Source organism: Pteropus alecto, unplaced genomic scaffold (assembly GCF_000325575.1).
Source record: "Pteropus alecto unplaced genomic scaffold, ASM32557v1 scaffold13, whole genome shotgun sequence".
Taxonomy (NCBI): domain Eukaryota; kingdom Metazoa; phylum Chordata; class Mammalia; order Chiroptera; family Pteropodidae; genus Pteropus; species Pteropus alecto.
In genome coordinates this window covers 11,899,625-11,926,375 of record NW_006434373.1, presented here as the reverse complement: position 1 = coordinate 11,926,375, position 26,751 = coordinate 11,899,625, and the positions used below count along the sequence as shown (strand labels likewise).

Sequence of the window (26,751 nt, the reverse complement as noted above, 5' to 3'; positions counted from 1 at the left end):
TTATATATAGTTTGCTGATGCCTGATTAAAACATGACTGCTTAGGTTCAGAAATCTCACTGTACATTTATTGATACTTTGAACAAATTCACGTAAATGCCTTAGTTGCTTTCTTTCTAAAATGGGAATAATAATAGTACACACATAGTCCCAACTGCTTATTAGTCTGGGCCCTTGGGTGAGCCCTTAACCTCTGTACCTCAATACTTGTGAGAAGTTCATGGACAGTATCAGCACCCACAGGTTGGTTGTAAGGCTTGAGGTAATATGTGTATATAATATATAGGAACACCTAAGACAATGCCTAGTAGTGCAGATTTGCTATTACGAGTACTTGTTTGAAGGGATTATTAAATTTGGATAGTATCTGTCTTCACAACTAGTTAGCTGTCATGTTTATTCCATGGAAAATGAAAGCAATAAGAATCTTAAGTACGGCCATGTTACCCTGAACAAGCCTGATCTCGAAAGCTAAGCAGGGTCGGGCCTGGTTAGTACTTGGATGGGAGACCACCTAGGAAGACCAGGTGCTGTAGGTGTAAAAAATAAGGGGTTGTAAGATGACAAGTTCCTTGCAATCTGTGAGGTCAACCAGGGGTTGCCTTGCCTTAAAAAAAAAGTCTAAATTTTATTAAGCAATTAAGAACTACTATGGCTTGAGTGTGTAAGTGCTGAGCAAAACACATGTGCTGCCTTCAGGTAGGGGATACATCATACTACAATTATATAGCAAGGAAAAGTAGAGGATGCGGAGTGTATAATAGGAAGAAATCAGGGAAACATTTAGTAATGCAAACAGGATGTGCATCCAGTGGCCTCAATGTAGGCATTCTGGCAAACTACCAGAGACTAAAAATATGTTCATTCTTGGTCAATGAAAACCTCCCTGAGGTGAGACTCTACCCAGCCTTTCTACCTCATTTGGGATTGCCCTGGGGCTGTATCACAGAGCTGGCCCAGAGTGGGGCACTTGGGACCAACTAGTGAGAATCCTGACTCCTGCCTGAGAGGAGTATTACTATTAAGTCATGATTAGGTTGTCAGTAGAGAAAATGTGCCAAGTTATTTGTAGCCCGTTTAGAAATAGCCCCAAGGCCCAGTTTTACCATTTCTAGAAACCTAGTGGAGCAGGGAGTCTTTCTGTTTGTCCCAGCTGTATGTGGCTGCCAGTTAACTACTTAATCTCAGGTTCTTGGATTTTTCTCAAACACTTCTCTTGGACTCTGTTGACACATTTTATGTAGTTTTAAACATTTAGCTACCGAAAAGCCCCTTCGATCAGGAAATAGCTAAAGGATACTTGTAGGGTTATGACTCTCGCATTTTTCTGATTAAAAAAGAATATTTAAAGTTTATTATTAAAGAGTCAGAAAAGATAATTCTGTATTTCAGAAAAATGCAGCCCATCAATGTTTTTAGTATTCTTGAATTAAGTCTCATGGAAATGATCAATAAGACATAAGACAGAAACTCACATTGTAGCTGGTGTTTTACAAAGAGTAAAAATATAAAATAGCAAACATGGAGACATTAGAATGGATTGAAATAACTTTTTAAAACAGCAATAACTAAACTGAATAGCAATAGTTAATTCTGAGGAGCAAAGGTTACATTTCACACCACTAACAGGTATTTCTGATTTGCAATAGGGATCACCCCTTTTTTCCACTCCCTTCCCCAATATAGGAACCTCTAGGTCTCTGTCACCAGAGGCTATGAGGCAGGGGCTCTGTGCTGGCCTCAGGGATCCTACTCACTGAAATGACTTGCTTACCCAGACAGCCTGCCCAACTTTAATGCAGTGATCATCTCTTAAGAAGTCATCCGGAAGGCATACAAAGCTGGAGGGACAGCCAGCAGGGTCTGGCATTCAACTTCAGTCTTGTCCTTCTCCACTTGATAATGGAGCCCTGGAACCACAGTCTTCATTCTGTTTCGAAAACTCCTGCCTTGACTTGCAGGTAAGGAACTGTCTCCCTTTGTCTCCACTTTTGCTTTATTGTACTAGGAGAGCGTTTGTTTCCTGCCTGGACTTGTTTTCAGTGCAAACGTCCTATCTCAGCCTTTATTTGCACTCTCTGGAATGGATTAATAATTTCTAAATAGTTTCTTTTGGCTGCTCCCAAAGCTTCCTCTGATTTGTGTGTGGAAAGGAGTATTGGTGACAATTCAATAGAATAATGTAACCAAAGTGCTTCAGGGGACATGGGTAATAGCTGTTACTATGATGGCTACATCCGGGCCATGGGGACCACCCCCAATCATTCAAACATTTCAAAACCAACCAAGATTAAGGATTTACTGATAATCTGAGCTTTCTGCTTCTGAACTCATCTGAACAAAATTGGAAATATTTATGAAAAGACTCCTGACACATTTTCTCAAATCAGATGGCAGGGGTAAGTGGATAAGGAAGGAATGCTCTCTTCTTTTAGTTTTCATACATTACAAAATACATGAGCATTTTGAAGCCTAAATTCTGGAGAGTCTTAATTTTTAATTATTTAACTTTTTATACAAAGTTCCACCTGGTTCAAAATTTGAAATTTATCAAACGGTGAAAATTCTCTTCCCACACTTGTCCCTCAGCCACACCCACCGGCTCCCCTTGTGAAAGAAAAATTCTGACTAACAGAACCTTTTTGCTTCAAAAGCCCTTCCAGAAGGAAATTAGCACTTCTGATGAAATGTGTGCGTGTCTGGTGACTATGAATCAAGTTAAAAATAATTCTGAGAAACGATCTACCCACCTAGTAACCCAGACATTTGGGTGTTTTGTTTTGCTTTTTTATAAGTCAACAATGATTATCTACTCTAATTATTTTTACCTCTAAATGTCTCTGCTATGAAAGAATCTTTGAAGTTGGCCTGCTTGAGGCCTATCTCCTTGCAATAAATTTATAATAAAATTTCAACATAACTGAATTATCTAAAAAGGATGTTTTTAAACATCTTCCCAAGAAGGAAAGATTATCTGTTCTTAGGTATCCTTCCAGGCTTATAAATATTCAAATGGCTTTTGAAATAAAAGTTATATCTTTTTGGCTAAGAATTTTCAGTATTCAATTCTGTCAAAGATGGAGGTTAAACATTTTTTGCTCTTTAAATGACTATAAAATTGATATGCTCAGTACTGGTTATAAAAATATTAAAACTGGGTCATTATATTGATTTAGAACCTCATTTCATCTTAAACTAAGTGACATCAGACTAAATGTCCTTTTATTATTAAATCAGTATTAAAAGTTCCACTCAGGGAGCATATTTTCAAATATGTTTTCATAAAATAATTATATTTACTAGCATTTATGTTATTTTTTTTAATTTAATAACATTGTTCTGGTTTTAGTATATTTTTGTGGTTGCCTGCTATTTATATTATAGCAAATGATACTAGTGTTTCATTTATGGTAATGTTATAAATTTTCTTTTAGAATACTTTTTAGAAAGTCAGTTAATTGATTTTTAAAAATGTCAACAGAGCCACAATAGCTTTGCGGGTGTGGCAAAAATCATGCAGATGGTACTCATGATTGAAGTCTAGGAAATACTTTATCTTGGCTGAGGTTTGCAATGCAATCATATAGGTTCAAAAAGTTTTGTTTTACCAGCTTATGAGAAATACAATGCAATGATTAATATATCAGGTTAAATGAACAAAACTGAGCAAGAATATAGCTCAGCCAATAAAACACTTGCAGGTATGAACTAGACAAAGGCAACAGAACTATACAGGTTTGTGGGGTTTTTTAACTTTTTATTTTAAAATAATCTTCAACTTACAAAAAAGTATAAAAAATACAAAGAACTTCCATATATTCTCTACTGAGGTTCATTACTTTTAATATATTGTGATATTTACTGTATCTTTTGAATTACTTGAGAATGACAGTCTCTCCTTGACTAAGGTCTAATGAGGATCCCCTGAGTTTTTTTTCATCTAGACTTTCAGACTTCCACGTTCGGTTCTGCATTTTCAATATTAGTAAGAATCCTACTAAGTCAGTTTATCCATTCTCAGTATCTGATCCATTTCCTCATCTCTCACCATCCCCCAGGGATTGTCTAATGATGACCCTGGCCTGCCTTCAGCAAGACTCTTGTTAGGTCAGTTCAGTGAGAATTCTCCCTGACTACTGATGTTTCCTTGAGTAATTTCCCATGCAGATCCCCAACCTGCGCCTTGGCTATAAATTCCCACTTGTCCTTGTATTTGGAGTTGAGCCAGTCTCTCTCCCTCACTGCAAAGCCCCATTGTGGTATTCCCTACAACTGTGGCAATAGTCCCCTTAAATAAAGTCTGCCTTACCTTCTTTAGCAAGTGTCATGAATAATTTTTTCTTTAACAAGTTGTAGAATCATAAGCCTTCATTCTTTAGTAATTCAGCATATATCTCCTAAGAATAAAGACATTTTCTTATATAACCACAGTATAATCCTTATCAGGAAATCTAACATTATTACACTTATACTACAGTGTCCATATTGAAACTTCACCAGTTATGCTGGTTATTATTGTCTCAGCTCTAAGCTTACCTTTCTCTGCTCTGCTCTGTGACACTGGGGTTAAGACTTTGCTAAGTTCATTTTCAGGGCTCCCTTGCCAACTGGCTTCTGTTTGGATCCTACCAGTGGGATGCCCTTTTGGGAGATCTGAAGAGGAGAGAAGGGACATCCTTTTGTTTCCAGTTCCTGGTAGCACCCCTTCAAGTAGAAGAAGAAAGTTGCAACTTCAAACTCCAGCTTCTTTAGGTCTTCTCAGCATTAGCCACAGCATGCGCCTCCTATCCCCACCTTGGAAGTCAAGCACCAGGCATATGTGGGCCCCTCTCCTGAACTCTGGTCCTGGCAGTCCCAGCTCTTCCTTTTGTTCCCCAGCCCTAAGGTGGTGGTTAGTTTGAGTATTAATATCTTGGTTACCTCAACCCTAGGCATGATAGCTCTTCATGGATTTACCAATATTTAAGTGTCTCAAGTTTTATTCATTCAGCCTTCTAACATCTATATAACCAATTTTTCTTTTTGCTCTATGTCCTATTTTTTCATTGAATTTTTAAAATTGTAAAATACACATAATGTAAAAGTTAGCATCTTAACCATTTTTAAGGGCACAGTTCAGTAGTTTTAAGTATTTTTATATTATTGTGCAACAACTTCTAAGCCTGGAGGTACTTGGGTTAAATCTGCCCTCAACACAGGAAGGTTTTTAACAATCATCAGGGCCCACGTAGAGCACGTGCTCGATGAACTGATCGAATGGAAGGATAAATGGAAAATAGAATACTGAAAGGTAAAAGAATGAATACATCTTTTTTTGTATGGAAAGTAACATGCGGTATTGGAAAAAGCATGGATGTTGAAGTCAGACCAACCTGAATTTGAATTGCACATATATGCTCTTCACTGAGTGTGTGAATTTGGAAAATGTACTTGGCATTGTGATCTCTCTACCTCAGTTTGCTCATTGGGGAATGGAGAAAAACCTACTTTGCAGGGTTGCTTTGAAAATTAAGTGAGATCACAAATGCGGATGGCCTAGGAAATAATGGGTGCACAGCAAGGTTGGCTCTCTTCCTACCCCTCCCAGAGTTACTTTATGTTGTACATAATGACAGTGGGCCCATATATAGTTTATAATATGTGAAAGTTGACATTTTACAATGTCTAGTAAATTTTTTTATCTCAGAACAAAAATTTAGTTGAGAGGTTAATGGTATATACAGTACAATAATAATCAAGATGGAATTTATTGTGACTAATTTATCCTGTGGGTCTTAAAACCTAAGAACAATAGATAGTTGAAAAAAGCTTTTGCTTTTACCTTAAAATGTATGCAAAATATATTTTTAATTATACATTTTAAAGATTATCCCTGAATTATGCTAATAGGAGTAAATAGCACCCCACAGAACTACGTATGTGGAAGATAATATTACTGTTTTTAATAATTGAGACTACCAGTAGTTTGCATCACGAGCAGTTTATGAATGGTTTTTAAATTCTATTTGGGGTGATATTTTAGGTTATTTAGAATTTTGTCTCTCTGGAGAAAAATGTGAAAACTTGAGGGGGCAGCAAAGGAACATCATAGACAATGACTTCAAGCTTCATCATTTTTTGGGAAAAAAATACTAACCTATACTGAAGCTGCTTCTAAAGAATATACTAATTATGTTAGAACTACCTCAACACTGAGGCCCTTCTCCAGTCATTAGGTGTGTAATGTGGCTGCCATTTTCTGTTACTGGTCAAAATTACACTTTCAACCTTCCATGGTCAAATTTCAGAGCATAAATAGGCAAGAAATGCAAGTTATCATGAATAATTAGAGCCCTTGGGGCAAAAAAAGATAGCAAATGATTCCGAAGTGGAATGATTATCTTCTGAGTTAATTATTAGTGTGTCTGTATTATCTTTACTGATCCTCCTCCACTGTTGGGACATATAATCTAATTAACAAAATAAACTTGGTATGTAAAGTTTGAGGCCTGAGGTATTATTTATGTAAAATTATTTACATAAAATTATTTTGAAAATTTTCCACATTGGAGGATTTTTTTAAAAAACGCTTTCTATACATTCTGTGCCTGATAATTATTTGACCTTCAATAAATATGGAGAAAAGAATTTGTTGCTATTTGATATCTAATGTTATTTTTTAAACAATGTTTAGATCACAGGTTCTATGCAATCCCATCAGAATTATAGCGTGGTACAATATAGTTAAGCAAATGAATAAGAAGAATTTGGAGAAACCACTAGAGTTTTATGATCAAAATAATAACATAGTAGGATTAAGGGAATCAATGAGGATAAGTATTAGAAAATATGAAAAAATAACATCTTACCCTAAAATACAGGTTAAGCTAGTTTTATGTACTTAACACTTTTATGAAAAGAAATATGTGTACCATATGGTGAATACTTTTTACATTGTCATAAATTTGGCATATCATGTTATAAAATATGATAGCCTTTATATGTAATAAAAACATATAATTTTGACATAACACTGGATTTGTTAAATTGTGTCTTAATTCTCCCACACTAAGCAGTCAACATGAACACTCAATTTATTAATTCCTGTATATGATCAAAGTTTGTGTATGCTAAAATATGATATGGCTAATGTTAAACATGTTTTCATGTGCTATTTGCCATGCATATCTCCTGTTCAGTGAAATATCTGTCTTTATCTTTGTGTATTTTACAACTGAATTGCTATTCTGTTTAGGTATTTTTGCTGCCAAGTTTTGAAAGCTCTTTGTATATTATAGATATAAGATCTCTGTCAGATATATGATTTGCTAACATTTTTTCTCAGTCAGCAGCTTATCTTTTCATTCTCTTAATAGGGTCTTTTGCAGCACAGAACAGGATGGGCTCTGTATGCTGAAAATCACAACATATTGATGAAATAAATCAAATAAGATCTAAATAAATGGAGAGATATACTGTGCTCACGGATTAGAAGACTCAATATAGTAAAATGTCAGTTTTCCTCAAATCGATATGTAGATTAAACACAGTTCCTATCAAATCTTAACAAGCTTTTAAAAATATGTAGATACAATATGACTCTAAAATGTATATGGAATGGCAAACTAGAATAGCCAAAACAATTTTGAAAGGAAGAATTAAGTGGACAAAATACTTTACGTTATGTTAAGATTTACTATAGCTATCATAACCAAGATAGCATGTTACTTGACACATAGGATAATGGAAAAGAAAAGAGAACCCAGAAATAGATCAATACAATATATCCAATTAATTTCTGGGAAAAGTGTGAATTAATTTAATGGATGAAGAATAGTCTTTTCAACAACAAGTTGGACATCCATAGATAAAAAATATTTGACCCAAACTACATATAGGATACAAAAATTAATTCAAAACTGGATCTTGAATTTAAATGCAAAATGTAAAACTATAACACTTCTGGAAGAAAGCATAGGAAAAAGTCTTTAAGGCTTAGAGCTAGGCAGAGTTCTTAGACGTGACACCAAAAGGACAAACCCTAAAAGAAAAATTTAGTGAATTGAACATCATCAAAATTTTTGCGTCCCGTCCAAGTTTCAGGAACCATTCTTTCTACCTCCTAGTCTGGATATGGGAGCTGCCATTTTTTTAAATGATTCCATCTCTGGCTAGAAGGGATGAGACATGTGGGCCAATTGAAATACCTAGTCTTCTAGTCTTGAGAATTGGTGGAGCATGAACACATGATGCAAGCCAGGCCAATCAGAATACCTCTGGGATTCTTCTACCTGTGGTGGGAGAAGTGAGTTCCCTTTTTTTCTAATGATGGGACGTAAGGGTAGGAGCCCAAGAAGGGTCAGCGCCACATGAGACAGCAGGTATACAATGGAAAAGCATGCCAAAGAAAACAGTAATTGATCAGGCTTACATGTTGTTACATCGAGGTACCAGCCCTGGCTGACCCCACCCCTTCTCCAAGGCTGAAGGGAGGAATATCCCAGCATACCTGTAACTAGTACACTGTTAGGGAAGCTCTGCCATAGCCAGCAAATCTCCCTTTGTTGTATATGCTATTCGAGTTGGGTTCCTGTCACTTGCAATGGAAGGAATTCTGACTACCTCAGGGCAAAGCTAATTTGTGGATTCAGGACTACCTGATTTGAAAGGCTGTGTTTTTTACACCACGTGACATACTGCCTCCATCATGGTGCCCTCATCTTGTTGAAATGACACTATCTAGAGATACCTTTACCTTATCTTGGAAACTGTCTCTTTTGGGGAATCATCACGTGTACATCTATCATGGTTTCAACTTTTTTTTCAACTATAATAAATGCTCCTGTTAGTAAAGAACATTGAGATTCACTTAAATATTGTTGATTGTGGTTCCTTTTTGGCACCAGGGACTGGTGCTCCTATGAGAATCCAATGCCTGATGATCTGAGGTGGAGCTGAGGCAGCGATGCTAGCGCTGGGGAGCGGCTGCAAACACAGATGATGCTTTGCTCCTTGCCCACCATTCACCTCCTGATATGTGGCCCGGTTCCTAACAGGCCATGTACCAGTACCGGTCCACATCTTGGAGGTTGGGGGCCACTAGTCTACACTATGCCAGTGAGTATGATTTCTCATGTTTTTTCATATAATACCCAAGTATTCTATGATGTTATAATTTTTGTGTTTAGCAAAAAGAAATTGAGGCTCCATGAAAGTAAGGAATTTGTCCAAGGCCAAAGATAATTTTCATCCCACCGATACTCCTGTGTTCCCTGTGAACACTGCCCTTAATGAGCTCCAAGAGTTTATAGCCTCTCTGTGCCTTGATTTCTCATGTTTTTTCATATAATACCCAAGTATTCTATGATGTTATAATTTTTGTGTTTAGCAAAAAGAAATTGAGGCTCCATGAAAGTAAGGAATTTGTCCAAGGCCAAAGATAATTTTCATCCCACCGATACTCCTGTGTTCCCTGTGAACACTGCCCTTAATGAGCTCCAAGAGTTTATAGCCTCTCCGTGCCTTTTCTTTTTTTTTTAATTAAAAAAAAAAAAATCCTATTGCAACTCTCATCTTTCTGGTGAGAATGCCAAATGATTCAACCACTGTGGAAAAGTTTGCTGGGTCCTCATAAAATTAAATGTAGAATTACCATATAACCCATAAATTCCACTCTGGGTATGTACCCAGAAGAATTAAAAGCAGGTACTCAAACGAATACAAGTACATGCGTGATCACTGCACTGTTCACAGCCAAAAGGTGGACACATGCCAAATGTCCCTCAATGGATGCAGGGATTAACCATCAGTGATATACTCATACAATGGAATATTATTCAGCCATGAAAGGAATGAAGTATTGATACATGCTATAACATGGATGAACCTCAAAAACATATAAGTGAAAGAAACCAGACACAAAAGTTCACATATTACATGACTCCGTTTATATAAAATATCTAGAAAAAGTAAATCTAGAGAGAGAGAATGCAGATTGGTGGCTGCCAGGGCCTGGGGGAGAGGAGAAACAGGGAGAAACTGCTTAACTGATTAAGAGTTTTATTTTGAAGTGATAGAAATATTTGGGAACTAGACAGAGGTGCGGTTGCTCAACATTGTGAATGTACTAAATGCTACCAAATTTTTCACTTTAAAATCTTTGTTATTTGAACTTCACCAGAATAAAATTATAAAAATTCTTATACACACATACATATCATTGCACTGAAATGTTTAAAGTCATCATACTGTACTATGACAGTTAATTTTATGTGTCAACTTGACTGGGCTGAGGGATACCCAGACAGCTGGTAAAACAATACTGCTGGGTGTGCCTGTGAGGGTATCTCCAGAAGAGATTAGCATTTGAATCCATAGACTGAGTAAAGAAGATCTGCCTTCACCCATGCGGTGAGCATCATCCAATTGGTTGAGGGCCTGAATAGAACAAAGAGGCAGAGGAAGGGCAAATTTGCTCTCTGCTCGAGCTGGGACATCCACCTTCTGTCCTCAGACACTGGTGCTCCGGTCCTCGGGCCTTCGGAGTTGTGCTGTATTACACAAGCAGCTCTCCTGGGTTTTCAGCTTCCAGACAGTTGATTTTGGCCCCGGCCTCTATAATCCCATGAGCGAATTCCTATAATCAATCTCTCTCATATGTATGTACATCTGAATCTTCTATTATATACAAACATACAAAGTATATATATAATAGTGTGTGTATTACTTATTCTGTTTATCTGGAGACCCATACTAATATCTGTACATGTTGTTTTTCTTTTTTTTAAATTTTTTTGGTGCAGTGTTTCTTTTCCATTTTAGCTTGGCTTCTTGCCTTTCCCCTCTTCCCTGTATCTCCATCAGTGTACTCCTCAGAGAAATTCATGTTAACAGTGTGTTTCTCTACAAATGTATAAGACATGTATGCATATATATATATATATAGACCTATACGAGGACGTTTAGTTGTGTTATAAAATAAGATACTATACATGCCTTCTGTATCTTGCTTTTTTTTTTCCACCAGAAATTCCTACTGAAATAGAGCCAAGTACTGGTATAACTCTAATTTATTTATTTTTAGTGGCTGTATATTGCCCTTCTAGCAAAAACTGAAAGAAGACCCTCATTTAATGTACAATCTTTGCTATATGTTCTTATTTTATTCTTTCCTTTTGGTTCCTTAAAAGCCCTCTAATTCTGCCCATCTCCAAAGAAGGCACTGAAAACCCAAGATCAGTTAGTCATGTACTTAAAAAATTGTTTCCAGTTGTGCTGATGGACATAACCATTTTATCTCACCCAGGCCCTCTTGGGACAGGTGACGTGTATTTTAAAAAGGGCCAAAGCTAAAGTGCAATTTGTAACTGTTAGGAGCAGTTAACTTATCCACATGGGGACAGAGCGGAAGGCCTAGGCCTCATTACTGCCATGCTTGAGTCGCAGAGACAGCAACTGAAGATAATTAGCTGTGCAGACAGACTATCTTCCCATGAGTTCTTAATGACCAAAACAATTTTTTGAAGCAAATAAAACAAGTTCAGATCGTTTTTCTGCATTGAAATGGAGTAGTTTTTTTCAGCTTCCTCCAAAATAAGAATTAATAATAAGAATTGTTGGTTTCAGAGGTCAGTCACACAAGTGTTATAAAGAAATAATCCCCCGTTTTGTTTCCTCAACTTGGCAACAGCTGAAGCCATTTTCAACTGTTGTTTGCAGGCAAGAAGAAGGCAGGGAACACTTTCTTCCTAAATTTATGGAACATGTCCAGCATAGCAGGTTGCCAAGGCAACGTTTTTCATCCCAGGAAGGTACCAACCATTGTTATTGCTCTGCTAAATGAATGAGTGGGCTTCACTAATGAAGACGGAGCCATACTCTGGGTAAGTCTGTAATCCTTGAGGGAAAAATAAAATTGAGATGTGGCACTCAGGCTGAGCCTTGCAAAGTCACAGTGCCCTCAGATGTTTCCACGTGCCTCTCATAGTAAATGGAAAGCTTGATCTTGCTGTTTATCAAAAGAAGGAAAGCAAATACAATTATTTAACAGGGGGCGTTCCAGATTTTGCAGCTCTTGAAAGTTACACAATTCGGGGGTAGGGAGGGTCTTTTAAAAAAAAGAATACAAAAATACATTACTTTTGCAAATTTTACAAAAATTGATGACCAAGGAAACATCGTTAAGGGCCTCAGGAGTTTATGCTAATAAGGAAACCTGAAGCTTAAGCTCCATTTGCTTTTTAGTAAGTCCATCCCCGCTTTTGAGGACCTACTATGTGCTAGAAAGTTTTACATGCGTTCTCTCATTTAACCCTCCCAACAATTTCCTGAAATTGTTGTTCTTACCTCCATGTATTTAGGATGCTAAGAAAAGTAACCACTCATTTTCTTTATATCTTTTTATATTATTTGAATTTTCTACATAATATGTATTTCCTTTGTTATCATAAACAACAGTGAACTCATTTTTATTTTGATAAACAGAAAAATATGAGAAAGAAAGAAACTGCCTACAACCTTTGTGTATAGAGTTTAATGCCATTTTACCAGCATGTGGCAGAAAGCCTAGCCCTCAGTATTATTTGTCATCTATTCAAACAGATGTATCCTGCTTGGAAGGCTGCATTCTTTACATACCTAAGTTGTCTCTAAAGGGCTCAATGCCAGGCTAGGGGAAAGGAAAAACCGCCTCATGGATAACAGGTCTATATCTAAAAAAGACCAAAATTCCAAAAAATCAGGAATGCTCTTTGCTCCCAAATTCTCAACTTCTTTTCCTTCATTGTCATCTCTGCAAAAATAAGCTGTGTACTTATGTCTGTTGAGGCATGATATTTCTTTAATAATAGGTAATATTATTTTATCTCATAATTGAAATTAATTATAATTAATATAATTCCTCTGGGATTTTGACATGAATCCCCCCTCTTACTCCAACTGATTCTTAAGAACAGTTTTTGGAGAAGATTGTTCTGAGGGTACTGTAGTCTCTCAAAGAACTGACTTCTGGGGAAAAGAGGGTACCGCCTCTACCAGAATCGATAGAATCTGATGGTGCCAGGCAGAAGAAAGATGTGATAAGTTCTCAAGATACTGGGACCGGAATCCCTGTCGTCTACAACAGGAACTGGCCTTGTTCTACCTGGTTCCTGATGGCAGGGCTCAGAGCAGTGGGTGAGAGCTGTAAGAGCCCAGATGGTGTCTAGAGGTGAAAAAAGTTAGCAGTAAGTAGAATGGATCCACAGAGGAATGGGTACCTTGTGAAGAACTGAGTTTTTCACCACTATTAATGTTCAACCCAGGGCTGATAAAGTGATATTATAGAAAGGATTTCTCACTCTTTAGAGGGTTGAACAGGGCATTTACATTTTAAGGCTTCCAAGTCTTAGGAATTAATTTAATTCTTAATTCTATTGAGCTAAGAATTTGAGGGAGCCAGGAGAGTATTGCACACACTACATTATTCATTCTGCAAAATATTTTGGTTATCTTATCGCATAATCCACATGTTCCTATCAATACAAAGATCATCATTTTACTCTTAGAAAATTTTACCTCGGTCATGGGAAGGGGCTCTATTTAGTATAGCCTAAAGAATAATAGACTTCTTTTTAAATTTGTGAATTACCAGAGGGAGTTGAAAGAAAGTGTCTGCTTGGGTGTACTTTTTTTTGGTAAAACTATAGTCTTACTCCTACACAGAAGATTATAATTATACAGATAACCAAAGATAAGTTAGAAAATCTAGGCAAGAAAGCCAGCTGATCCAGATATTTTTTAAAAGCTGGTTTTTTTGCAGGGAGAGGGGTTGTCTAATCTTCTATGTCATTATAAGACTTGGAGCTTCTGTAAATGTGGCAGGCAATTCTTTTTTTTTTCATTATTTAATGACACTTTAATTTTCATTATAGAAAATTTCAGTGATGCCCAAAAGTAGAGAGACGAGCATAATGAACCCCTGGTGACTACCACCCAGATTTAATAATTATCAACATTCTGTTGTCTTGTTTTATTTACCCCCACACCCCACTTTTTTTTCCTTAAATTTCAAAATCAAATTCCAGACATCAGATATTTCACTTAGTACTTCAGTACATCACAGCTTTAAAGAATGGTTCTTAAGAGTTCTTTTTTTTTTTTTTTTTTTTGAGAATAAATATTTACCAATAAGTGGCAAAAAATTGGTCACCAAAAAGAAAAAAAAGATGCTGTTTGGAGCCTTTCCATACACATGGACCAAATCTATGTTGGACTATAACTCTGCTGAGAGAGCATTTATTCATCTAATGAACAAGTAATTGTTTTTTCAGTGCCTGTTGTGTACCAAGCACTGTGCCAGGTCTTGGGAGATGGAAGACAGGCAAACCTTTGCCCTTTAGAGTCAACAGTGTATAGATGTGGTCAGCTGGAGACCTGAGCAGCTCCAGAATGGCAAATAAGTGTATGCACAATGGACAGAAAGATACTGTAAGGTCACACAGGTAGCCGCAGCTTAGTGAGGCAAAGCTAGGAAACACTATCCAAGACCCCACCACCAATGCTGTGCCTCGCTGTCAGAGAGGGTGTGGCACCCTTAGGACAAAGGAAACAAGGCTGCGTATGATCTAGAATGAGGTAATCCAGGAGTGGACTCAAGGTCCAAAGTGGGGCTATGTCAAAAATGAGGCTCGGAACAATTGCTAATGCTGATTTCTTTTTTTACACACACATTTAAAGCATCACACTATTCACATGCAAGGATATACTGTACCATCCACTGCATAGGGTCACTGGTAATATGATGTATTTGAATGAATAAACATATTGACTTGTATTATTTACTTGTATTTACCCATATTAATAGCTTTCTGCAGTGCTACAACCAGTTCTTTCCCTTGTCACATCTTGGTCCTCACATCAAGAGATGTATCCTTTGAATCTGGGCTGGCCTTAGCATCTTGCTTGACATTTAAGTCCATGATCCATTTTAAGTTATTTTTTACATAAGGTGTGAGGTTTAGGTCAAGTTTCATTTGTTTATCTATTCAACTATTAATGAACATTTAGACTCTTTCCAGGGGGCTACTAAGTACAATGCAGGATTATTCACAGTAGCCAAAAGGTGGAAACAACCCTATGTCCATGAATGGATGAATGGATAAATAAAATATGGTACATATGTACAATGGAATATTATTCAGTTCTAACAAAGAAGGAAATTGTGACATATGCTACTACAGCAACAGAAATGAACCTTGAACACATTATGCTAAGTGAAATAAGCCAGACACAAAAGAATAAATACTGTACGAATCCACTTATATGAAGTGTCAAAGTAGTCAAATTCATAGAGATAGAAAGTAGAATGATGGTTGTCAGGGGCTGGGGGTAGGGAGGAATAGAGAGTTAGTGTTTAATGACTAAGTTTTAGTTTAGGAAGAAAAAACTATTTGGGGATGGATGGTCGTGATGGTTGCACAATAATATGAATGTACTAAATGCCACTGAACTGTACACTTAAAATGGCTAAAATTATAGATTTTAGGTATATTTTGCCACAATAAAAAAAAGGAGGCAGAGAACAATGCCGTATTACATTCTTTTTTTTTTTTTTTAGCTTTATTCCCTGCTTTTGGTTTTGTTGAAATATAATTAATATATAACATTGTATATATCATGATATTTGATATGTATATATTATAAATTGATTACCACAGTAAGGTTGGTTAGCATATCCACATTCATCGCCTCACATAATTGCATTTTTTGTGTGTGTATGTGTGTGTGGTAGGAACGTTTAAGATCTATCTCTTAGCAGCTTTCAAGAGTAGACAATACAGTATAGTCACCACGTTGTACCCTAGATTCCCAGAACTTATTCATCTTATAACTGAAAGTTTATGGTCTTTGACCAATGTCTCCCATTGCCATCCCCCACCCCAGTCCCAGCAACCACCATTGTACTCTCTTTATATAAGTTTGACTTTCTTTTCAGATTCCACATATAAGTATGATCATACAGTATTTGTCTGTCTCTGTCTGACTTATTTTACTTAGCATAATGCCCTCAAGGTCTATTCATATTGTCATTAATGGCAGAATGTTCTTCTTTTTTTTACAGCTGAATAATTTTGTGTGTGTGTGTGTGTGTATTAGATTTTCTTTATCCATTCATCTTTTGATAGACACTAGGTTGTTTCCATGTCTTAGCTATTGTGAATAATTCTGCAATGAACAGGAGAGTGCAGATATGTCTTTAAGATAGTGATTTCATTTCCTTCAAATATATACCCAGAGGTGAGATTGCTGAATCACATGGTAGTTCTATTTTTAATCTTTTGAGTAACCTCTATACTGTTTTCCTTAGTGACTCCACCAAATGACATTCCTACCAACATTGCACAAGTGTTCCCTTTTCTCTACATTGTTGCCAAAGCTTATTATCTCGTATCTTTTCGATAATAGCTGTTAGAACAGGTGTGATCCATTGCACATTCTTGTACATGGCTTTTGGCAGACATATTCATTTTTCTTGAAATTGCTGGGTCATATGGTAAGTGTATGTTTGTTTACCTTTAGTCGCTACTTAGACCTGGTTTTTAAGCTTTGAAGGACCAGTCACATTCTTATTGAGTGGTTGTCATCATTTCTATTGACGTGTAACTGATTATCACAAATTTATAGGCTTAAAATAATGCCCATTTGTTAGCTCACATTTTCTTTGGGTCAGGAATCTGGGCACAGCTTAGCTGAGTCCTTTGCTCAGGTGTGGGAAACCCAAGGTGTGCTGGAACCGACCTCCAAATGAGGGCGGGGCTTAGAGACCAAAGAAAGAGGGTAACAACTCCAGAATTAAACAAAGAGTTTATTAAGAGAACTTCCAGACAGATGCAGAGTCTTAGGTGGCAGCAAGATAGTGGATCTCCATGCCAAAAGGGGATGGGGGCTTAATATACATGGCCTCCAGGAAGATAGGCAGCTTGTAGCCAAGTGGCAGATTCTTGTTAAGAGCTGTATATATATATATATTTTTTTAGGCGAGGCAACCCTTGGTTGACCTCACAGATTGCAAAAACTTTGTCACCTTACAATCCCTTATTTTTTATTTTTTATGCCTACAGCACCTGGTCTTCCTAGGTGGTCTCCCATTCAAGTACTAACCAAGCCTGACCCTGTTTAGCTTCCAAGATCAGATGGGATAAGGCTTTTTTCAGGGTGGCATGGCCGTAGACCCTAAACATTTTTAAGCTTTTAATTTTGAACTAATTTTAGACTTACAGAAAAGTTGGAAAAATTGTTTATAGTTCCCATATACTGCTCACCCGACTTCTCTAGTATTACTATCTTACATAACCATGGTACAAAGATCAAAGCCAGACAGTTAACATTGGAACAATACTATTAAATGAACTGCAGCCCTCATTCAGATATCACCAGTTTTTCCACGAACAGCGTTTCTCTGTTTCAGCATCCGTTCCAGGATTACAAATCGTATTTAGTCGTTATTTCTTCTCAGTCTCCTTTGGTTTAGGATAGGTCCTCAGTCTCCCCTTGTCTTTCATGACCTGGACACATTTGAAGAGTACCAGCCAATTATTTTGTAGAACATCCCTCGATTTGGATTTGTCTTATGTTTTTCATCATTGGAATGATGTTACTGTTTTGGGCAAGAATACCACTGAAAAGCTATTATGTCCTTTTCAGTACAGTAGATGCAAATGTGCATGATGTCATAATATGTTATTATTGGTGATGTTAATTAATCTTGATTCCTTGGTTCTGGTAGTGTCTGTTGGCTTTCTCTGCAGGAAAGTTACTATCTTTGTCCTAGGGAGATGCTTTCAGACTATGCCAATATCCTGTTACGTGTCTAAGTTTCACCCACTAAATTTAGCATCCATTAGTTCAGTAGATCTTGCCTATAACAATTACGTGTTAGTCTCGTGGCAATTTTCTCTTTCTCTCTTTTCTTCTAGCTATATTAATTGGAATTCTTCTGTAAGGAAGAGCTGTACCTTTTTTCCATGTATTTGATTGTTTCTATCAATATGGAATCACTGCTATTATTTCATTCTGTGGGCTAAAATCCAATGCTTTCATTATTTATTTATTTATTTATTTTTGTTCAAATTGTCCCAGTTTTGGTCATGAGGAGCCTCAGGTTGAGTCCTGTGTTCTTGCAACAAGCCCCACCCCCTACCCCGTTCCCACCACCACTGTTTTTTGAGCACTTCTTAAATTTTGGCACCATAAAATGTTCCAGGGTGATCTTGTGTTTTCCCTTCCCAGCCCTGGTTCCTTTTATCAGAAAATAGGATTTAGAAACCAAGATTGGGGGGCCAGGTGTTCTCATTGTTACAGAAGTGTCATTGCTTCTATGCCCTCTCAATAGACAGAGCTAGAAACAACTGTATGTACATTTACTAACCCACACATTCACACATACTTATATACATATTTCTATATCTATCTGTGTATATATTTAAAACCCATGAGTTTATACTGATATTTCTGATTTTAATTAAATAATTCAAGTTTTATTTTAGCCTTTCTATATTTAGAATTTCTTTCTCCAATTATGAAAAACCTGGTTTTCATTATCTATAGTGTATTTACTTATTTGTTCGATTCTAGTACACCCATAGTAATTTCAGAATCATTAATCTACACCTCTGTGAGAAACACATTTACTAACAAGATTATAGCATTTATGTACTGTTCCATTGGTAGCCAGTAAATATATTGCTTACCAAAGCTGTCTAGGTTAGTTCTTATTTTGCCCACTTTCTTCAGTGCTGTTAGTGAATCATTTGTGATATAGTTAAGGTTGATTTGTTGGTGTTTATATTTTATTTTGGTTATTCGAAGGGCGTATAAAACATTACTATAGTTCTAAGAGTCAGAACTATGCAAATGATACACAGAGAAAAGTCACTCCCTTCTTATCCTTAATACCTTGATTTCATTCACCCCCATTCTCACACCCTTTCCACTCCACCCGCTTTGGTAACTGGTTTCTTTAGTTCCTAATTTAACCATCCTCTATTTCTTTTGGACAAATAAGCAGATTCGAGTATATTTCCTTATAATGTCTTCTTTCTTAAATGAAAGAATACTTAGCATACTATAGACAAGCTCCTGTCCTTTGCTGTTTTTACTTCACAATATGTCCCGGAAGTCACTCCATATCACTTCATAGACATTATCATTCTTTTTTATGACTATAAGGTACTCCTTTACATGGATTTACCATAGTTTATTCAGCCACTCTCCTACATATGGGCACTTATGTTATTTCTGATGTTTCACAATTATAAACAGTGCTGCAATGAGTAATAATCAAATGCATGCATATTTTCATTTTGTTGGAGGCATATCTGTGGTATAGTTTCCTAAAAGTCAAACTGCTGGGTTCCTGAATCAAAGAGTGGTAGTGCATGTACAGTATTGTTAGACACTGCCAAATTTCTCTCCAGAAGGATTATGCCAGTATGCATGCCCAGTGGCAAAGATAAGAGTTTATGTTTCCCCACAAACTTGACAACAGAATATTTTGTTATGCTTTTTAAAAAATTTTTGCCAGTCAGATAGGTGAGAAATAGTATCTTAGTGTTATTTATTTTGAGTGAGCTTGGACAATGATTTCATATATCTGAGACTAATTTTTGTATCTTTTTTTTGCGAATTGTTTATACATATCCTTTTTCCATTTTTCTATTGTATTTTAGTCCTTTGTTTCTCAATTTTTGAGTCATTTTTAACTTGTTAGAGATATTTGTTAGCCTTTTGCTATATAATGTTTTGCAAATATATAACGCTGCACATATCTGTTCTGATCACCTCCTAGTTAACCCACCTTCGGGAGGGAGTCTTTCAACCTAAATAGTGCGTGATAGCTGAACACGCAAAAACAATACTAGACAAATGAAATAGACAGAAGTTTATTAGTCACATATGCTCACAACCCAGGGGAAGGGGACACCACATGCCATGCAAGGCCACACGAGGGTTACACTCGGGAACAGAGTAAACCGGCAGGAGCTGTGGGAGATGGACTGCAGTAACAAGACAGCAAGGTGCCCCCTGGTTCCCACAGGAGGGTGTGATTGGCCTGTTTGAATAACCACAGGGATTCTTTCCCATAGGGAAAGGAGGGCTATGGCTAAGCCTTTGGGGCTCTTGGAGACTCAAAGATATCAATGCAGCCTATGGAATATCAGGCCTTACAATGCTATATGTTAAATTCATCCCGGAGTAGGTTCTCTTAGTTATTGCCGTTATCAATAGGGTTTTCTCTACCATTATGTTCTTTAACTAAACAATATTGTTAAAAAGTTAATACAGGCAGCAGGGTGAGGCATCTGCTATTCAGGTGTAAAGACAAGAGAGCCTCAATTTTACAATGAAAAACCAGGGGAGACATTTGTGGAGCAATTTAGAACGAAACATTACCATCCCTGGTCAGTTACTCCTGTCAAGCTGCTTTGAAAGTAGAAGAGCAACATATGTAAATCCCCAAGAATAGAAAGGGCTACCATTAAAAATCTTTCATTTCAAGCATCATTAAAAATGGACAATTTAATTTGCATTTCAAAGGTAAACTCAGAGAAAAGAAATTTGTCATTATGAATAATAGGGAAAGTTTAATGGTGCAAATCATTATCTTTTGTCTTAATGGAAAATACAATATATGACAACAAAGGAAAAAAGAAACTAATGAGATTTTAAAGCAACAATATTAATGATTTAACAAAAAGAGAAGACAATGAAACCAGTTGTCCCTCAAAAGAAACTTTAAACCATTTTCAAAATCCATAAATAGCAAAATTGTCTGATTTGCTCATTCAACAACCATGTACCAAGTGCCTACTATGAGCCAAGATCCATTCTCTCTGGCATTCAGAGGTCGAGTTTACAATCCTGGCCCTCAAGTTGTTCACAGGCTTCCAGAGAAAATGAACAAGCAAACGGGTTTGTGCCAGGTGCCATGAGATTCTGCTCAAGCTGTACAAGGAGGCAAGGAAGGGGCTTACCTCGAACTAGGAGAGAGAAGGTTTCTCAGGGTAGGGAACACCTAACCCCAAATTTCAAGAGTAGAAAGGAGTTATCCAGGCCAAAAAAAAGAAAAAAGAAGAAGAAAGGGAATTCTAAGCCGAGGGAAGAGAATCTGCATTCGGGGGACATAGAAAGTGAAGCGGAAGAGGGTATGACTGAACAGATAGGCAAGATTTGGATAAGAAGGTTCTTGTATCCGTGTGAAGAGTTTGGATCTAATCATGAAGGCAGTGGGGAGTGCTGAAGGATTTTAAGCAGGAGAGTGATAGGATCAGCTATGCAGTTTTTAAATTACTTTAGCCTCATTGAGAGGGACAGTCTAGGCTGGGAGGTCAAGTAGGAAGATGACATAGTAATCCAGAAAGAAAAATATGAGGGCCTGGAGGCAGTGGGTGGGAGAAGAGAAAATGGGACAGATATGAGTTATATTAAGGAAAGAGAATCAACAGGACATGATTGTTGACTAGACTTGAAAGGTGAGTTGGGAGTAGAAGCAAAGCTGTCCCCAAGGCTTTTGACTTAGATGACTGGAGTTTTAAGAAGCAAGAAAGATGGTAAATTCAATTTGTCATGTGCTGAATTTATTAAAATCAGAAGTGCTAAAAAGTTTATTAGACTAGTGGTTCTCAAACTTTTAAGAGAGTGAGAATCACCCGGAGATCTTGTTCAAATGCAGATTCTGTTTCTTTAAGTCTGGGATGGGGCCCCAGAGTCTGACAGCCTCCCAGGTAATGCTGATGCTCTGGACCATGAACCACACTTTGAGGAGCAAGGCTGTAGACTAGGAGGTTAATTAAGTAATTACTTTTTGATCTCATATGAAACAAATAAGAAAATACCTATTTTGATATCTGAAATTTAATAACACAAATATAATGACATTAAGAAGAATAGCTCAGAGAAGAATTGCTTTGGGAGAAATGCTTCGATAAGTGTTTGGGGTAGGAGGTGAGTCCAGAAGTACCCAGGAGAGGGACAGCAGGACAGCAGGACACAGGCTTTCAGAGAGGGTGGAAATGCCCTGCCTGTGAAAAGGGAGGGAGATGGTAGAGTGCAGGAGGAAGAGCCACGTGGTCCATCCTGCCCTCCCTAATCATCAGGACAATGCATGTGGCTCACTAGTGGTCTTGGTGTGTATGTGTGTGTTTGGGGGAGGGGGGTATGGTGCATGTGTGCATGTGCATGTGTGTATATGTGCACATGTGTGGAGGAGTGCATAGTTGAGACAAACCTGAGTTCTGCATCCAGGCAGTGCACAAACAAATACCGGGCCAGCAACAAGGACTAAGTGAACAAAGGGCGAGCTGACATCCGGATTACATAAGGAACATTTCAAGAAATAAAACACACAGGATGATGAAATATAGTGCCACGTGACAGTTACAATGTGGACCAAATCCTCTAAAAAGGAAGAGTTACCCAGTGAAGTTAAAAGCCAAATCTAAGGATATGGTGGATTTTGGATTATGTCCAAAGACACATTTGGACAAGGCAAACTAAAATTAATGCCTGTGCAAATGTAAGAAAGGTAGGAATTTTAATTATGATCTCTGACAAAACACTTTAAACAAAAGCTGGAGGAAATATTGATGTTGGTACATGAGAATAAAAAAGGCACAGTAAAAATGAAAACACAGCAAATTCATTAGTTGTACCTTGCTTCAGAATATGGCATTTCAAATAAAAAGATGGTAAAAAAATCAGCAACCTGAACAGGGCTACTAATAAGGTAGAATTAAAGAGTTTCTGAGAATTAGGTGAAAAATTAGAGAATCTACCTTCTAAAAATATATGTTTTACACTTCAAATAATCGTGTATTAGGTTAAGAAGTTTCAAGTAAATAAAAGACTATACAGATAGGCCATATGTTGATAAGATTAGAAATATAATAGCAAACTCTCAGATGGTATTATGTAACAGGAACTGTTCTCTCTGTGTATGTGTTTGTGTGTGTGTGATTGTGTGTGTTTACAGATATTAACTCATTTAATTTTCACTATAACCTTATGAAGTAGGTATGATTATTATCCTCATTTTACAGATGAGAAAACTGAAGCAGAGAGAAGTAACTGTCCAAAGGCTATGTCTATGCTGTATCTTCCCATTGGACCCAGAAGTGAACACCTGACCCAAGCTGGGCCAATCAGATTTTCTTTCCCCGGAATTTAAACCTGATGTAGAAAGATGGGGAGGGCTGGCTTGATTTTCCAGCTGAACCCATTAGATAAAGAGGCCCTCTAGGATGCAGACCTGCGCTGGGCTGCCGGGCACCTGCATCCAAGAGCTGGCGGTTCACCTTTACTATTAAGAGCTGCCCCAGGATCCTTCTAATACTTTTAGCTTGTGCATAAGTTATTCAGTAACCAGAAGAGCCTTAACTAATATACCCACAGAATTTAAAAACACTCCCCATGATAGCAGTGGAGCCACAGAGAAAATCCACGAAGATTTATAACATCCACAAACTCCACCCACCAAAATGCATGAGTGCAAAGTGTTATTATAAGAAAATATATTTCTCTAAACATATATATACATATATATAAATTAAATGGCAAAAGAAGATATAAAATAGCATCTAAAGGTTTTAGAAAAGGAACACATTGCATTGTTTAATTGAAGAGCATATAAATTAAATGGCAAAAGAAGATATAAAATAGTATCTAAAGGTTTTAGAAAAGGAACAAATTGCATTGTTTAATTGAAGAGCATTGAGCAAATTAGAAACTTAAAAAAATAGAAAAGTTAAACAAACCAATGATTACTTCTTCAAATGGTTAATCAAAATAATAAACCATTGAATCAACTTCAAAAAAATTAAGAAAGTTGGAAAGTTAATAATTCCACAAGAGGAGGGGATTGGCAGTAAAAATAAGGCCACAGTCGTATAATATAAATTCATGGAATTAGTTGTGCTTATAGGCTTACATTATACATTTGTTAAATCTGTGTATTATTAAGCCACATTATATCTTTGTTTCTGACCTGCTAATTTCTTTTTTTTTTTTTTAAGTGCCAGATAAAAATCAGAAGTTACAAATCAGAATACTTGAACCTCAGAGAATGTAAACAGCTCAACAAGGGATCAGATCTGGGTACCTGGAGCATCTGCAGGACACAGGCAGCTGCACTCAGCTGCCTCAAAGGTGAGCAGTCACTTCGATTAGGGGCCCTTTCCACAGCTCATGCTACCGCCCAGAGCTCTGTCCATGGGGACCCTCACTGCGGTTCCCGTGTGGGTGTATCCTATACCCATTTAATCTTTGAGTTGAAAATCAGAGCCCGGGGAAGTTAAGACACTTGCCCAAGGTCACACAGCTATTGCATGCATGTTAAGGCTGGGACTTGAGCACGGGTATTATAGCTCTAGTTGTTTCCTTTTTTCTATTTTATTAAAGCAGTACAAGCTTATTGGTTTAAGTAAGTCAAAACAATATGTCCCCATAATAAAAAGCTGCTTCTCTGCCTGTTCCTATGGTTTGTTATAGGACACCCAATGTCACCCCCCACACCCCACCCCCAACACTTGAGGGAGGATTCCCAGTGATTTCCACAATGCGGCATATCTCCCTGTGGGCAGTTTGCCCTGGCACCCTAGTAGGTAGATCCTCACTGATTTCTGCCAGCGCGCACCCTCAGCTGACCTCTTCGTCACCCAGTGTTTCCACCATACTTTCTTCACCTAGGTCTGTATCTCAGCGTTGGCTGGGGAGGGGTCGCTCTTTTGAGGTTCTTCCTTTTTCGGTGATCTGCCTTGACCCTAGAAGTAGTGGCTGCTCCCTACACCTCTTTTCTTGTATTCTTTACAGTTCTCTTTACCTCTTGATAGGTAATCCCCCATTACACTTAATAATTTTTTATATTAAACTCTCTCTCTTCAGATTACTGTGTGGTTTCTTTCTCTTGAATGGACCTTGACTGACATAGTGAGCGATTCCCCCAGTAATTTATAACAAAGGCTACCCCTTGTTACACGGTTTTTTATGTGTGAGACGCTGTATAAACATGTTGCAAACGTCTGATTTTATCTTGTCAATGACACTATAATGTAGATACCATTATCTCCATTTTCAGATGAGGAAATTAATGCTATCTGGGTAGGAAATAACAGGTCTGGTCTAATGGACCATCATGCTACGAGGAAGTACAATTAAGAAAACAATGCAAACTGACCTCAGGCATAGGTGCCAAGGCACCAGTACTGGTCTCTATTGCACAGAGATGAACATACCACATTCTTCCACAGCTGAAATCACAAGTTTCTTGGAAAACCCATAAATAGCTAAAATTGCCTTCTCTTGTAAGTATGTCCATCTGTTCCAGGGCAAATTGCCTTCCTTGATAGTTTTCAGCTAATCAGCTTGCCCAAAGACAAAAAAAATAAAATTAAATAAATAAGGGCAATCTCTGGTCTACAGATGGTCTGCAATTTTTACTTTTATAAACCTTGCCCTGATTTTGTTCAGTGACATTTGATTTATAGGTGATCGATCTCACTTGTATACAAGTTAAGTTTCAGCTGGTCTTTTAACTAAACTAATTTCTCTGAATTATCCTTTGACGGTTATTTCTGGAGGTCCTGCTGAGGTCTGCTCTTCGGATGTGTTCATAGGAGCTTACAGAAGCATGCAGTTTGTGTGTAAATGTCATCTGGACCCCGCAAGTCCTGGCTTACCTTCTCTTGGGCCTCAGGTAAGTGTCATAATATGCCAATTAGGTTATACCAGTATGTATGCCAATATAATCAGTGCCCAGTTTAGCTCTTGGGTACCGATTATACTTTCTGGCCAAGTTTGGTCTTGCTGTGTCCATGGCCATTGTATGGGGCTGGAGAGGAGCTGCCAGACTGGCCTCATAGTAACAGTTCTCTGGGAGTGTGGTTTTGGGGGGAGCTCCAGAACCATTCTTTTCCCTCCATAGGCTGATAGGCTGCTCATTTCCACAATGACTGTGATTCCAAGACTGTTGGGTTTTAAAGGCTATTGTAGAGTTGCAGAGAGGGGGTTGGAATAAGGGCAAATTTAAATGCCACAGAAATCATTTCTCTTATCAAGATTCAGCAAGTTTTCGTGAATAAGCACCCTTTGGATTGTTGCAAGCCTTTGGTTAATTTCCAGAGTTCTGAAAAAGTTGATTTTGACCATTTTTGCTGGTGTTATCATTGCTTTTATGGAAGAGTGAATTTTCAGCAGTCCTTACTCTATCATCCTAGAAGTGCTTTGATAACAAGATTTAAAGGGCTCATGAATTTGAGCCCTTAATTTGACTGACATTCTTTCTGAACAAGTACAACAGAACACAGCACAAAGCAAAATAGCAGGAATCAGCTACAAATGCCTCAGAATTGTCTTATGTTGACTGAGGATATTTTTCTATTGTGTGAGTATGGAAAGATTTCTAAATAGCTAGATTTTTATATCTTTGGTAACCTTTGGAGGTGGTTAATAATTGGACTGTAAAGTCTCTTAAATTAAAACAGCTCCTATTCTGATTGATTTATAAGATTTACCCTTTGAAAGTACAAAACTCTGGTTGTTAGTATAGTCGCAAAATTTATAACCATCACCATCATTAAATTTTAGAATATTTTCATCACTCCCAAAAGGAATCCTGTACTTATTAGTCCTCACTGCTCACTCTTCCCTCCTCCAGCCCTAGGAAATCTACATTGTATCATAATGGATTTGTCTATTCTGGACAGTCCATATAAATGGAATTATACAATATGTGTCCTTTTGT

General features: G+C 37.3%; 1 long non-coding RNA gene and 1 pseudogene across 1 annotated transcript; one reads left to right on the top strand and one right to left on the bottom strand.

Moving 5' to 3' along the window:
- Nucleotides 1-518: 518 nt before the first annotated feature.
- LOC112477773 lies at nt 519-26,206 on the top strand. The gene is made up of 4 exons (XR_003045575.1): nt 519-9,095; nt 11,697-11,860; nt 24,026-24,158; nt 25,589-26,206. It is a non-coding gene; the product is annotated as an uncharacterized LOC112477773 (long non-coding RNA).
- Nucleotides 17,069-17,188, bottom strand: LOC112477812 (annotated as a pseudogene).
- Nucleotides 26,207-26,751: the final 545 nt, after the last annotated feature.